The 10,437-nt window shown below is 40.8% G+C and overlaps 1 protein-coding gene across 4 annotated transcripts in view; it reads right to left on the minus strand.

Annotated features, from left to right (window-relative positions):
* The window catches only part of DDC (dopa decarboxylase), a 79,600-nt gene extending 73,520 nt beyond the window's left edge, over positions 1–6,080 (minus strand). For 2 of the 4 annotated variants that reach the window (XM_026102309.2, XM_064506694.1), the window contains exon 1: positions 5,886–6,079. The gene's annotated coding sequence lies outside the window, so the exon portion shown is untranslated. Of the gene's footprint in view, positions 1–5,885 lie in introns of all 4 variants that reach the window. The other 2 variants (XM_064506695.1, XM_026102311.2) reach the window with 1 other exon arrangement.
* Between the last annotated feature and the right edge of the window lie 4,357 nt (positions 6,081–10,437).

Raw genomic sequence — 10,437 nt, forward strand, 5'->3', positions numbered from 1 at the left:
TGAACTACCTGAGAGCAGTTTTTTATGTACTAATTACACAATAATTTGTCATTCTAAAAAAGGACCAGTTATTTTTAAGACAGGAGTAGCTACTGCAAACCACAGTTCCTCCAAGAAAACATTCTGTTTTTCTGGAGCTCCCCACAAAGAAAAAAATTCTCCTCCCATGTCTAGAGCTCAAGGTCATCCAGTCTCTTTTCAATATTATAGTTTAGCCTAGAAATCCTTTGTTCCCACCTAGTCCTTTGATATCTTTATTCTCAAAACAAATATTCATATCAAGACCAATACTCCACTGCACCTTCTGCTTTCTATCTTCCAGATACCCCTTCTTCTCATCCTTCTCCACAAACATAGTTCATTTCTGCTGATCTTTCTTGAGCTTTTTTCCAGTCAAGCCTCATTTTTTCACCCTCTCCTCCATGCCTGCCCTATTCCACGTGGCTACTTCTCATTGAGTTTTCCCCTTCCTGAAAAGTAGAGAACTCTCTGCTCTCATACCTGATGGCTTCTCTCCCTTTAACTCCACTTATGCCAACTTGAACATGCTTTCCACGTAAAGACATCACAATACCTTTGTATTTTCTACCTCTCATGACCAAAGATTCCAACTCCCCCACCACCACAAAAAAAGAAAAACCCCACCCCAAACACCCTTTTCCAGTCATTTCTTTCACTCCAAAAAAATGCATTCTTTTCTTCCATTCCCTGGGTGTTCCCACTTCCTATGCAAATCCCATAAAATTTAATTGGTCTTTTACGTTTGGGCAGGTAGTATTACCATTTTATGGAACACCTTGAGTAGGTGTCAATAATCATGGGAGTGAGATACACCCAATATCCCTCTCTCTCTCCCACAAATTGTCTTGTATGTTAGTACAGGAAATGCTTATTCATAATCTACTGTCTCAGACCTGTCATTAGCCACCACTGTACTGACTGATCTCCCCACTCCGTTCCTTAGCTGTCCTTCCCTCTTTCATCACAGTTCCTGCTGAGGAGGAAGCTATATTGAAAGCTGTATTACAGCTGAAAGCTAGAAAAGCTGAAGCTTTTCTGTCTCTTAGTAACCACGTAAGAGACATCATCCCCCTTTTTTCCCTATTAAAGATGCAGCCACAAGAATCAGGGAGTACATCTAAGAATGTCACAAGTCAAATAGATAGTACAGAGCTTCAGGAAGCTCAGTAACATTAATTATGATGTAACATAGCATAGGTGGAGATTAAATTTTCCAAAATCTTAAGAGTCAAGTTAATGGACTCAGTTTAAGAGAGGAACCTTAGTGGCACTGTATGAGTTCAGCAAAAACCTCTGCTTAGTAAGTAGTATGACCAAGAATAACAAGAACTTCAACTCCAATAAGAACAAGTTGGTGAGTTACGACAGAAATATTCTAGTGACTTCTGATCTGTTGGTGGAATGGTTCTGGAATATTCAATATTCTCCCAGATACTCACACTCAAAAAGACTTTGCAGCCCTCCTGGAGTTAAGAGATTTCTCTTCAAAGATACTACTCCCTCCTCTGGGGAAAGACTCAAATAAGTGGGACTGGTTAGCTCTGAAAACAGAAGAACATAAAGGAAACAAACGAAAGGATAAAGGAAAGAAAGAGCAAAGGGAAAAGATAACGAATTTCTGTTTTTCAAATTTCAAAAGCCCAAGAGGGACTACTCTGTGAAATTAAAAGATGGCAGATTAAAAACAGGCAGAAGGAAACACTTTTCCTGCATGATGTGTGGTTAAAACTGCAGAAAATATATTTACCACAGGAAGCACTGCAGTCAAGAACTCAGCAAGATTCTGATGAGGTTGCAGATGTGTAAGGATATCAAACATATCCAGACCAATTTAAAACTGCTGGAAGGCACATGCATTTCTTCAAGGACAACTGTCCAAGAATTCTAAAATAGCACAGAGAAATATGCAAACCAGAGTAAAATACAAACAAAAAGGCCTCTGAATGTGCAAAACAATGCACACACTGGATGCCATTACAGAAATGTCTAGATGACAAGGCAACCCCTCCTAAATCCTTTGCATTCACTCACTCCCCCTCCCTTTAAAGGAATAGCACAGAAAGGGACAACCTGAGCCTTCTTGCAAACACCAGTTCTTTTATGGTCTGAAGGAAAAGGTGTCTGCCAGACATCTTCCTGGCACATTGGTATTTCAGCAAACTTTAGCTTGTCCAAAATATATGGAAATGTATATTCACCTGGAAATGTGAATATATCTGGTCCTAGGAGTAGCTAGATTGTTTCTAATGTTTTAAACATTGTAAGCACTATGTACAGTGTTTCTGTAATTTCCAATCTCACTTTTACAAGACTAAGTAGTCATAAAAATGCTGCTTGCATTAGGCAAGCAATATGGGGCACTCCCCACAGAAATATTCCTGTTATTTCAGATATCCATACCTGCACTCTGTCATGTGGACTTATTGTCAGAAAAAAGAAAACAAAAAAACTATGTGATTTTCATTTAAATGAAACGGTCTGTCAACAAGACAACTGTGTGCCCAAGACGGCAAAACAAAGAGAGGTGGTATAACAAACTTAATGATAATATTACCGTGACAGTGAATTGATAGACTTCCTAAACAATACATTCCAGTGTGTCACTATTGTTACTGATAAATCATTTTTTTTCTAGGGTCTCATTTCCTTCAATTTCAGCCTGTTAGTTTACATCCTATTCACTGAGCAGGAAAAGATTATTCCTTTCCTTTTTGCAGCACCCTTCTATGCATTTTAAGAAGTTAACATTTCTCTTTATCTGAACAAAGTAACTCCCTATTACATTGAAGTATTGCTAATACCAGTGCTTAATGTTATCCTAGCAATTAGACAGTAGCTGGTACTTGGTATAGAAGAAAAGGAATTATCTGAAACAGAAGGAAATGTAACAAACCCAAGTTTGGCAAACCTGGTTTGAAACTCCGAAATGCAAAAAATAACCCTCACTTGTGGTTATATGTATTCTATCCTCTTACTGCCACTACAGCTTCAATTGTCTCCTATTTTAAGATCAGATGATTCCTATGTCCTGTCGTCTTATATTCCTTTCCATGACTGAAGCCTTATCACCTTATCTCTGTTCAAGTCACTTCAAAACCTTCCTAACCTCTGTTCCTCTGAACCCCTTTCTCTTAAGCCTCCTACTTTCCCATGTTCTCATATTCTCTTCATGTTTACGTGACTCCCTTTCCTCTAAGCACTTCAGATCTCCCAAGCTACCCATACTATTTTTCTCCACTGGCATCCCCACCCCATGTTTTGATACTCCATAGCCACTGTTGTAGAGCTGGGCTGTACCTTACACAGCGGTTAGATCCTCTGTAGATAGCCAGTAATAGATTATGTAGGTCTGGAATCACATCTTTGCCTTCAAGCCACCTGTGTCCTTACATACAGACTTACAGCACAGCACTTTATTGATGAAAGGTCTCAAGAAAACATGTAACATATTGCCATTAACACTCATTTTAGTAGACTACCGTAGTACATATATACATATATATATATATTTATTCTTCTTAGGGAAAGAATCTCTAATTTTCTGCTTTTGAAATTGTAAACAATTATATCAAGAACAAAGTAATATGTCTGATATAATACAAGAATATCAACATTAAACTATGTTTGAATTCCTATATACCAGCCAATTCCTCTGTTATTTACAGAAAATATAAAACTAACAGTAAAATCAAAATCTACTACACCTTCAGGAAGACCAAAATTTCCATGAGTTTTAAAAACAAATGTTCTTTTCTAAAACAAAAGGAAAAAGTAGGCACAGTATTGTACAGTAGTAAACTATGAGTAACTTGCACCTTTTAAGTGTACAATGCTTTCACCATCTCTCTTTTTGACAAAGGAAGCAATGTTAAAATCCCAGTTTATTCTTCAACAAATGACTATTTACTAAATGATCTCTTCTCCTGTTTATTTTTTGGTCAATCTGTAGAGATACAATCTGAAGGTGAAAAATTTACAACAAAATTGCTGTTGTATTCGAAACATTTTCTATGGGAAAGATAACAGATGTATCTTTACCAGTACATAAGACACGTAATAGCCAAGAGCACTGGTTAAATTGGGAAGCACTCATCTGAGGAAGAATGGAGGCCTGTGTACAGGTACAGGCAAGGGATTTAATTGAGCTACGTAATAGGACTGCTACTGCAATACACTTAAAGTAAGTTTAACTTGCTGTATAGGTTGGAAAAAGGACTAAGTCTTTTCGCTTACGAATGTTAGTATGACAAATTACTGTTGGTCCTCACATTTTTGCTGATTATGCAATATGTTATGTGATGAAAAAAAACCCTCTATAACATTTTTTGCTGTTGCAGAAGAAAGAAGAGACCACTTTGTTATGTCCCTCAGAAGGAACAGAGTGAGAAAAACCTATTAAAGAGAGAATATGGGAAAGATTGAAGCAATAGGGAAATTTCTCAGAGCCCTGTTTCTACTGCCTCTGCAAAGAGATTCTCTGATAATTTTAAACAACTCTAAGTAGTTTCTTTTCTGCAAATGTGTAATGACTAACCATCCCAAATACCACTGCCTATGCCCTCACTGACTTGTCTGGGGTCTACACACAGTCCATGCAACTGAAGTTCAACAGAAGCCAGCTGACTGGAGGGGAAGGCAAAATATATATGAAGTTTTCTGCACTACTGCAAGATGAACATGCCAGCCTTCTTTGAAGAGTTATCTTGTCTCCTTATTTAGCCTGTACCATACCCCCAAATATGCATGCGGTTTCAGCAACCTCTTTGTTAACAGAGCTTTTGTAGTATTTTTTTAAACAGATGAAACTTCCACTTCCTCCAATCCTGCTACTTCTCTCTACTCACTTTACCGTATGGGACAGACATCAGTCTCTGATTTACCAATGAAGCAACAATTTTACCCCGTTGTGTGTGTAGACAGGACAGAGTTGCATAAGTTTGCCAGCTTGCCCTTAGTTAATCTCTAGTTCTCACAACAGACATTCCAGTTCCCCCACTTTGCTTTTAATTCACATTACTGGTGTAAGATGTGTACTTTGAACGCCAGACTTTGAGGCTGCTCTTCCCTAAAGTCTCTCTCTTCCAAAGAAACCTTTCAGCACAAGCCACAGTTGTGTTAGAAACGTGCTTTTCATCATGCTGTAATTATGGCATCTAGCCTTATTTTTTTTCCTATTTACCATCCACATAAACACAGTCTACCCTTTTCCTTTTCCAGACGTATCTGTAACAGTAGTTTTCATCTGATTATCTTTTTGCTCTCTGAACTCCACTAGTGCTGAAGTAACTTTTACTATTTTATATATTCACCACACATCAAATCGTAATGTCAATGCATGGGGAACACTCCACTTCCTGTGCCATAAACAGGACCTCTACAAGTGTGCAAGCCGTCTCACACATTTACAACAAAATCCAGCTGCAGGAGCAAGAGAGCTGAATTTTCAAAAAAATGAAAACTATTTCTGATGACATTTGAAAGGGTTAACGACATTCTCCTCTTTGTCAGCTGGGATTCAGTTCCCAGACTGTCCAGTATGCCATCATTCAAAGGTATTGCTGTTCCTCCAGCCCCCTTCATCCACCTTATAAGCAGCACTTTCAAGTCAATTTTTAGAGGCAACTAAAAAGTGATTCTCTTAAAACTTTTGTTAATTTCAACGTTCTGATTTTAAAATACTTTATGAACTCCCGATTGTTTCAAGAAAATTAGCTTAATTAGATGACAGTTAAAATAGAATTTAGTATTTACATTTCTAAATACTAATTTAATGATTAACAAATTATGTAGACTTGTCAGGTTGTGTTATTTGGTGAAAGGACAGAGGTAATTTTGCTTTCAAACATTAGCGAGTTTATCCCTACCTGTTTGCAGACTTCTCTCCTTTTCCAGATATTTTGGAAACAGTTATCTTCCGCAATTTCCTTACACTCTCATCCTATGAAAATGAGATCAGAACAAGCAGCTATGGAATTTTACTCTCAAGAAATTCCTAGACATTTACAGTACCTGTGAAGATCTAGCCTTCATGGCTATTGAGCTTATCCTGAATTTTTTAGTTAATCATTAAACACCTGCAGTACTAAGTTCATTAGTTTTACCCATCAGTCTTCCTCAATAGGGAAAAAAGAAAACTTGTGAATTAGTTCAGAAGCAGTACATGGATATTAAGATGGGATGGATATGTGGCTTTTCATGTACTCAGCAAGCATAAAGTAAAAATATACTAGATGTCAACACAAAGTGGAATAAACAGAGCCTGTCTCTGTTTATAAAGCAGGATGTCACGTTTTCGAAAGTAGCTACACAACTAAGATGTCTGCAGGGCCACACTAGAAAGTGAGTAGGAGAATCAGGGACCCAACTCCTATGAGGTCTGACACAGCCTGATTCTTTTTAAATAAAAACGCGTCAGTTCACTTTCTTCTTTTTGCTTTCAGTCCCTCCTCCTGTCCCGGACCCCAAGGTAACGCAGCTACCATAGCCACTGCACCGCCCCCACGCGTGACCTGTCCGCGCAGGCCACGCCGCCCTTTCGCCCCGCCGGCGTGCCGCTATCAGCGCCCTCCTCCCCCGAGCCCAGGCGCCACTGAGCGCCCGCGGCAGCGGAGGGCTCCCTTTTCCGGACCTTCCTGCGCCTGAGCCCCTCACGGCCCGCCCTGGAGGCGCCCGCGGGGGACAGCGCCGGCACAACCGCAGGGGCAAAGCCTGCGCCGGGCCAGGGGCGGCGGCCGTTAGCAACGTGCCCGTGACGAAAAACCGCCATCTCCTTTGACCTGCTGTACCGGCGCTTCACCGGCGACGTGGCCGACGGTGCGGCCCGGATCGGTTGCCCTAATAATAATAATAAAAACACACAAGAAACCAAAAAAACGCATTTAGCACCAAACCACCCACCCCCCTTCCCTCAGGGGCCCCGCGCGAGGACCGCACCCGCTCCCTGCCGGCGCGGCCGGCGCTCGCCTCGCCCCAGGAGGCCGCGGGGAGGGGGGGGGAATGGCTGCCACCTGCCCGCCCTTCTCTCTCCGACAAGTGAAGTGTAACCGGCTCCAGGGCCAGGCAGGCCTTTTTTTTGAAGACTGATTTTTTTTTTTCTGATTGGGAACTCGCCAAATTGATTTTAGTCACAAGGTGCTGGTAGTTAGGGGTAATGTTCGTGTTGGAACAATTCTGGGTCCCTTCCAGTGAAAATACTGTCTTCTGCAGGGCAAGCACGTGGAAACAGGGACTCAGAATGAGTTACGCCAAAAGGGAGAGCACCCAGCTGGCCCTTGTCAAACAGCCACCCTTCGTTACATATTTCTGGGACGCATTTTGGAAGCAGGCTCCCCAGGGATATGCCAGTATCTGAAGCAACTTCCAGCATTTGCAAGTAAATCACATCAAATAAACTCATTGCAGAAGAGGAGATGTTAGGGAGGCTCAGGTCCCTGTCATATACTGCCCCATCCTGGGGCCAAGTGAAGCCTGCCACTGCATTCCTACAGCCCCAGTGGGCTGTGCCAAGCCATAACAGCTTAACGATAAATCCCACACAAGAGAAACTGTGAAGGACAGCTACCACACACCCTAGAGCAGCTCCCACTGAAGTGGTGGGGAGCAAACATGATCTTCACACAGCTGCTGCTACAAGTGCAGCTGCCATTTGATCAACATGAATGGTAGCACAGGTTTCCCTAGTCTTTCCCCAAGTAGTGGTGCTAATTGCAGAGGTTTTCAAACAGATGGACCTTCATGGGAACACCTGTGCTGGATCAGACCAAAGATCTCTCTAGCCCAATAGCTGGTCTAATACGTAACAGCAGACATGTAGGGCAGAGTATGGATATAGGCTGTGAAGTTGTGATTCTTGCTCTGAATAATACCCCAGCACTTGGTGACAAGTGGCCCATGGACTTCCTGATGGTGGTTTTGTAGTTACCATCCATCAGGGAAGTGGTGGAAGCTCCTTCTCTATGACTGTGTTTTAATCCCTTTGTGAACCTGGGTAAGCCTCTATCACCTGCCACATTTTGCAGTGAAGCATATACTAAGAGCTTACCTGGGCAGCCTGTGAAGAAATTGTTTGTTTTTACTGAACTGGGCCCCTATGCTTTTCAGGTGATGCTCTGTAACCTTGGTAGTGAAAGAAACAGGAATTAAATGCTTTGTATTCTCCCCTTCCATCAGCTGCCTATGTTTTTATGGAAGTCTATTACATTGCTTTCCAAAAGTTACCACTTTCCAGTCTGCTGAACCATCTTAGTCTGATTGTTCCTCTGCCCATCCTGTTTGCTCTTCCTGTACCTCTTCCATTTCTACGATGTCCTAAGCCTCTCCTCCCACTCCTGGCCCGGGACCTCCTGCTCCCTTCTCTGTTCAGAGACAGCAGCTTCTAGGATTTTGTTTGTGAAGGTGTACATACAAGAAAGAAGATGCAATGTCTTCTCAGTCACACCCTCTTCGCTGAAGCAGTCCATTTTCTAGGGCAGGTCAAAGGCTTGTTCAGGCAATTCATCATAAATATTTTGAGAGAAACTTTAAGCCTTCAACCATTTTCTTCCTTGTTGGGCCAGTCATTTTGACAAACCACATGCTCTTTGGTGAAAAATTAGGTGATTTCTTCCACTCACCCATCCTTTAATAATTAACTTGTTTTCTTCTGTGACTAACTGCTTTGTGGGGTAATTTTTCAAGAAGCTTTAATCCTCACTGCTTGCCTCATTTCTGTATTTCTTTTTGTCTTTGGACTTGATTCTGAGAATACTAAACACTGAAAAACTAAGTATGTAAGAGTCACACAGAACACATGAACACGTTGCAGATATTAAGGTCATTGAAAAAATTAAATGCCAAAAAAGGTCTAGCTAAATGAAAAGTGAAATATTTCAATGTCAACATAGGATGCATCTCGCAATCTTTGAGAGGCAATCAAGTAGTAGATTTTCAGTATTTAACTTATCCATTTGCCTTAATAATTCTTATCATAAAATTATTGTTGGTAGAACCATACTTTTATCTTCCTTTACTCTTGATGACAGTTGGACAGACAATCTGTTTTGAGACTGGGCAAGCTGCAGAGAATGCTGATTTCATAGCTATTTTTCCGTTTGATGACTGAAAAAAGCAATCCTCCAACCTCTGGAGAATGTGTTTCGAAAGGCAAATAAAAGGGCATTCTTTATTTAGAAGTGTCTTCACAAGTCCGAGGGAAGGGGAGGGGAAAATGGCTCTTTAAGGCTGACAGTAGTATCCTCGCTGTGTCCCTAGTCACACCCAAATTGTAACCTAGAGTCTTCTGCCTAAGGGTAATTTTTTCCCCACTTCATTTCCCTTGCTTCCCTTCCTATTTCTCCTGAGCCCTCTTTTCTTAAGACTTACACTTCTGTCTGCAGCTGAGCTGAGCTTCAGAGTCCATAAAACCAGGCTGTACTTTGACTCAGGGCTGGCAGCTGTGTTTATACTTTCACCTTCCTGTCAGACAGCTGTAGCACCAGAATCCTGCAGCCAAGAGATGAAAAACACCTGATTAAAGCAAAGCACACAACCTGGGTAACCAACAAGTGTTGTAAGACCCTGTTAGTCACAGTTCAGTGTCTAGAGATGAACTAATCCTTCCTGTAAGAACATCTGCTAGTATCTGTGCAAAATGATGAGCAATTAGAGCAGAATTTCTTTGGGCTAAGAGTTTGCAATGTGAGTGTTGTATAAACTAATTTATTTTGAAGACTCAGATGTGAGTAATCGCAGTATCTAATGCAAGTCATATAGCTCTTGAACATAGTTGTGGCTATATTAAGTTTTCAAATCCCTAATTAAATTGTGCTCAAAGTTAAGGAAGGAAGACATGATAGTTAGGATGCAGAAGCAACCCAAATTAATGCAATGTGGGTATTTCAAAGAAAGATCTCTCTCTTCTCCATCTGCTGATATTGTTGCATAAGTTTCCAATATGTTAAACAAACAATGCCTGAGACACAAAGCAATAGACAAGCTGGACATTAACAAACCAGATTAAAGCATCACTAAATTAGCAGTAACACAAACCCAAGATCATCTATAGTTTGACTTACTTGAAGGGAAATGGCTCATCTGATAGTGTTTTTCTCATCTGGATTTGCGGGTAAAGGCTGGAGCAGTGATTTGATTTTAAAACAAACTCAGCCTTAGGGTTCTATATGTCAGGATAAATGTGCTGCAGTCACATGCTGTAAAACACTAATCTGATATAAATTTACTCATAGATCCAAACGCTTTTAAAATATTTTGCCATGTTAACTTCATACTAGAGGGCTTCATGTGGGATCAGACATTGTCTGATCATGTCAGATATCGTCTGTTGTTCTGTAGCTAACATAAAACCAGCACAAACTGTCAGGCACAGCAATTAATTCGAATCTGTACCATATAGCTCTTTCTGACCCTGACTAATTTGGT

Source organism: Dromaius novaehollandiae, chromosome 2, assembly GCF_036370855.1.
Source record: "Dromaius novaehollandiae isolate bDroNov1 chromosome 2, bDroNov1.hap1, whole genome shotgun sequence".
Lineage (NCBI taxonomy): Eukaryota > Metazoa > Chordata > Aves > Casuariiformes > Dromaiidae > Dromaius > Dromaius novaehollandiae.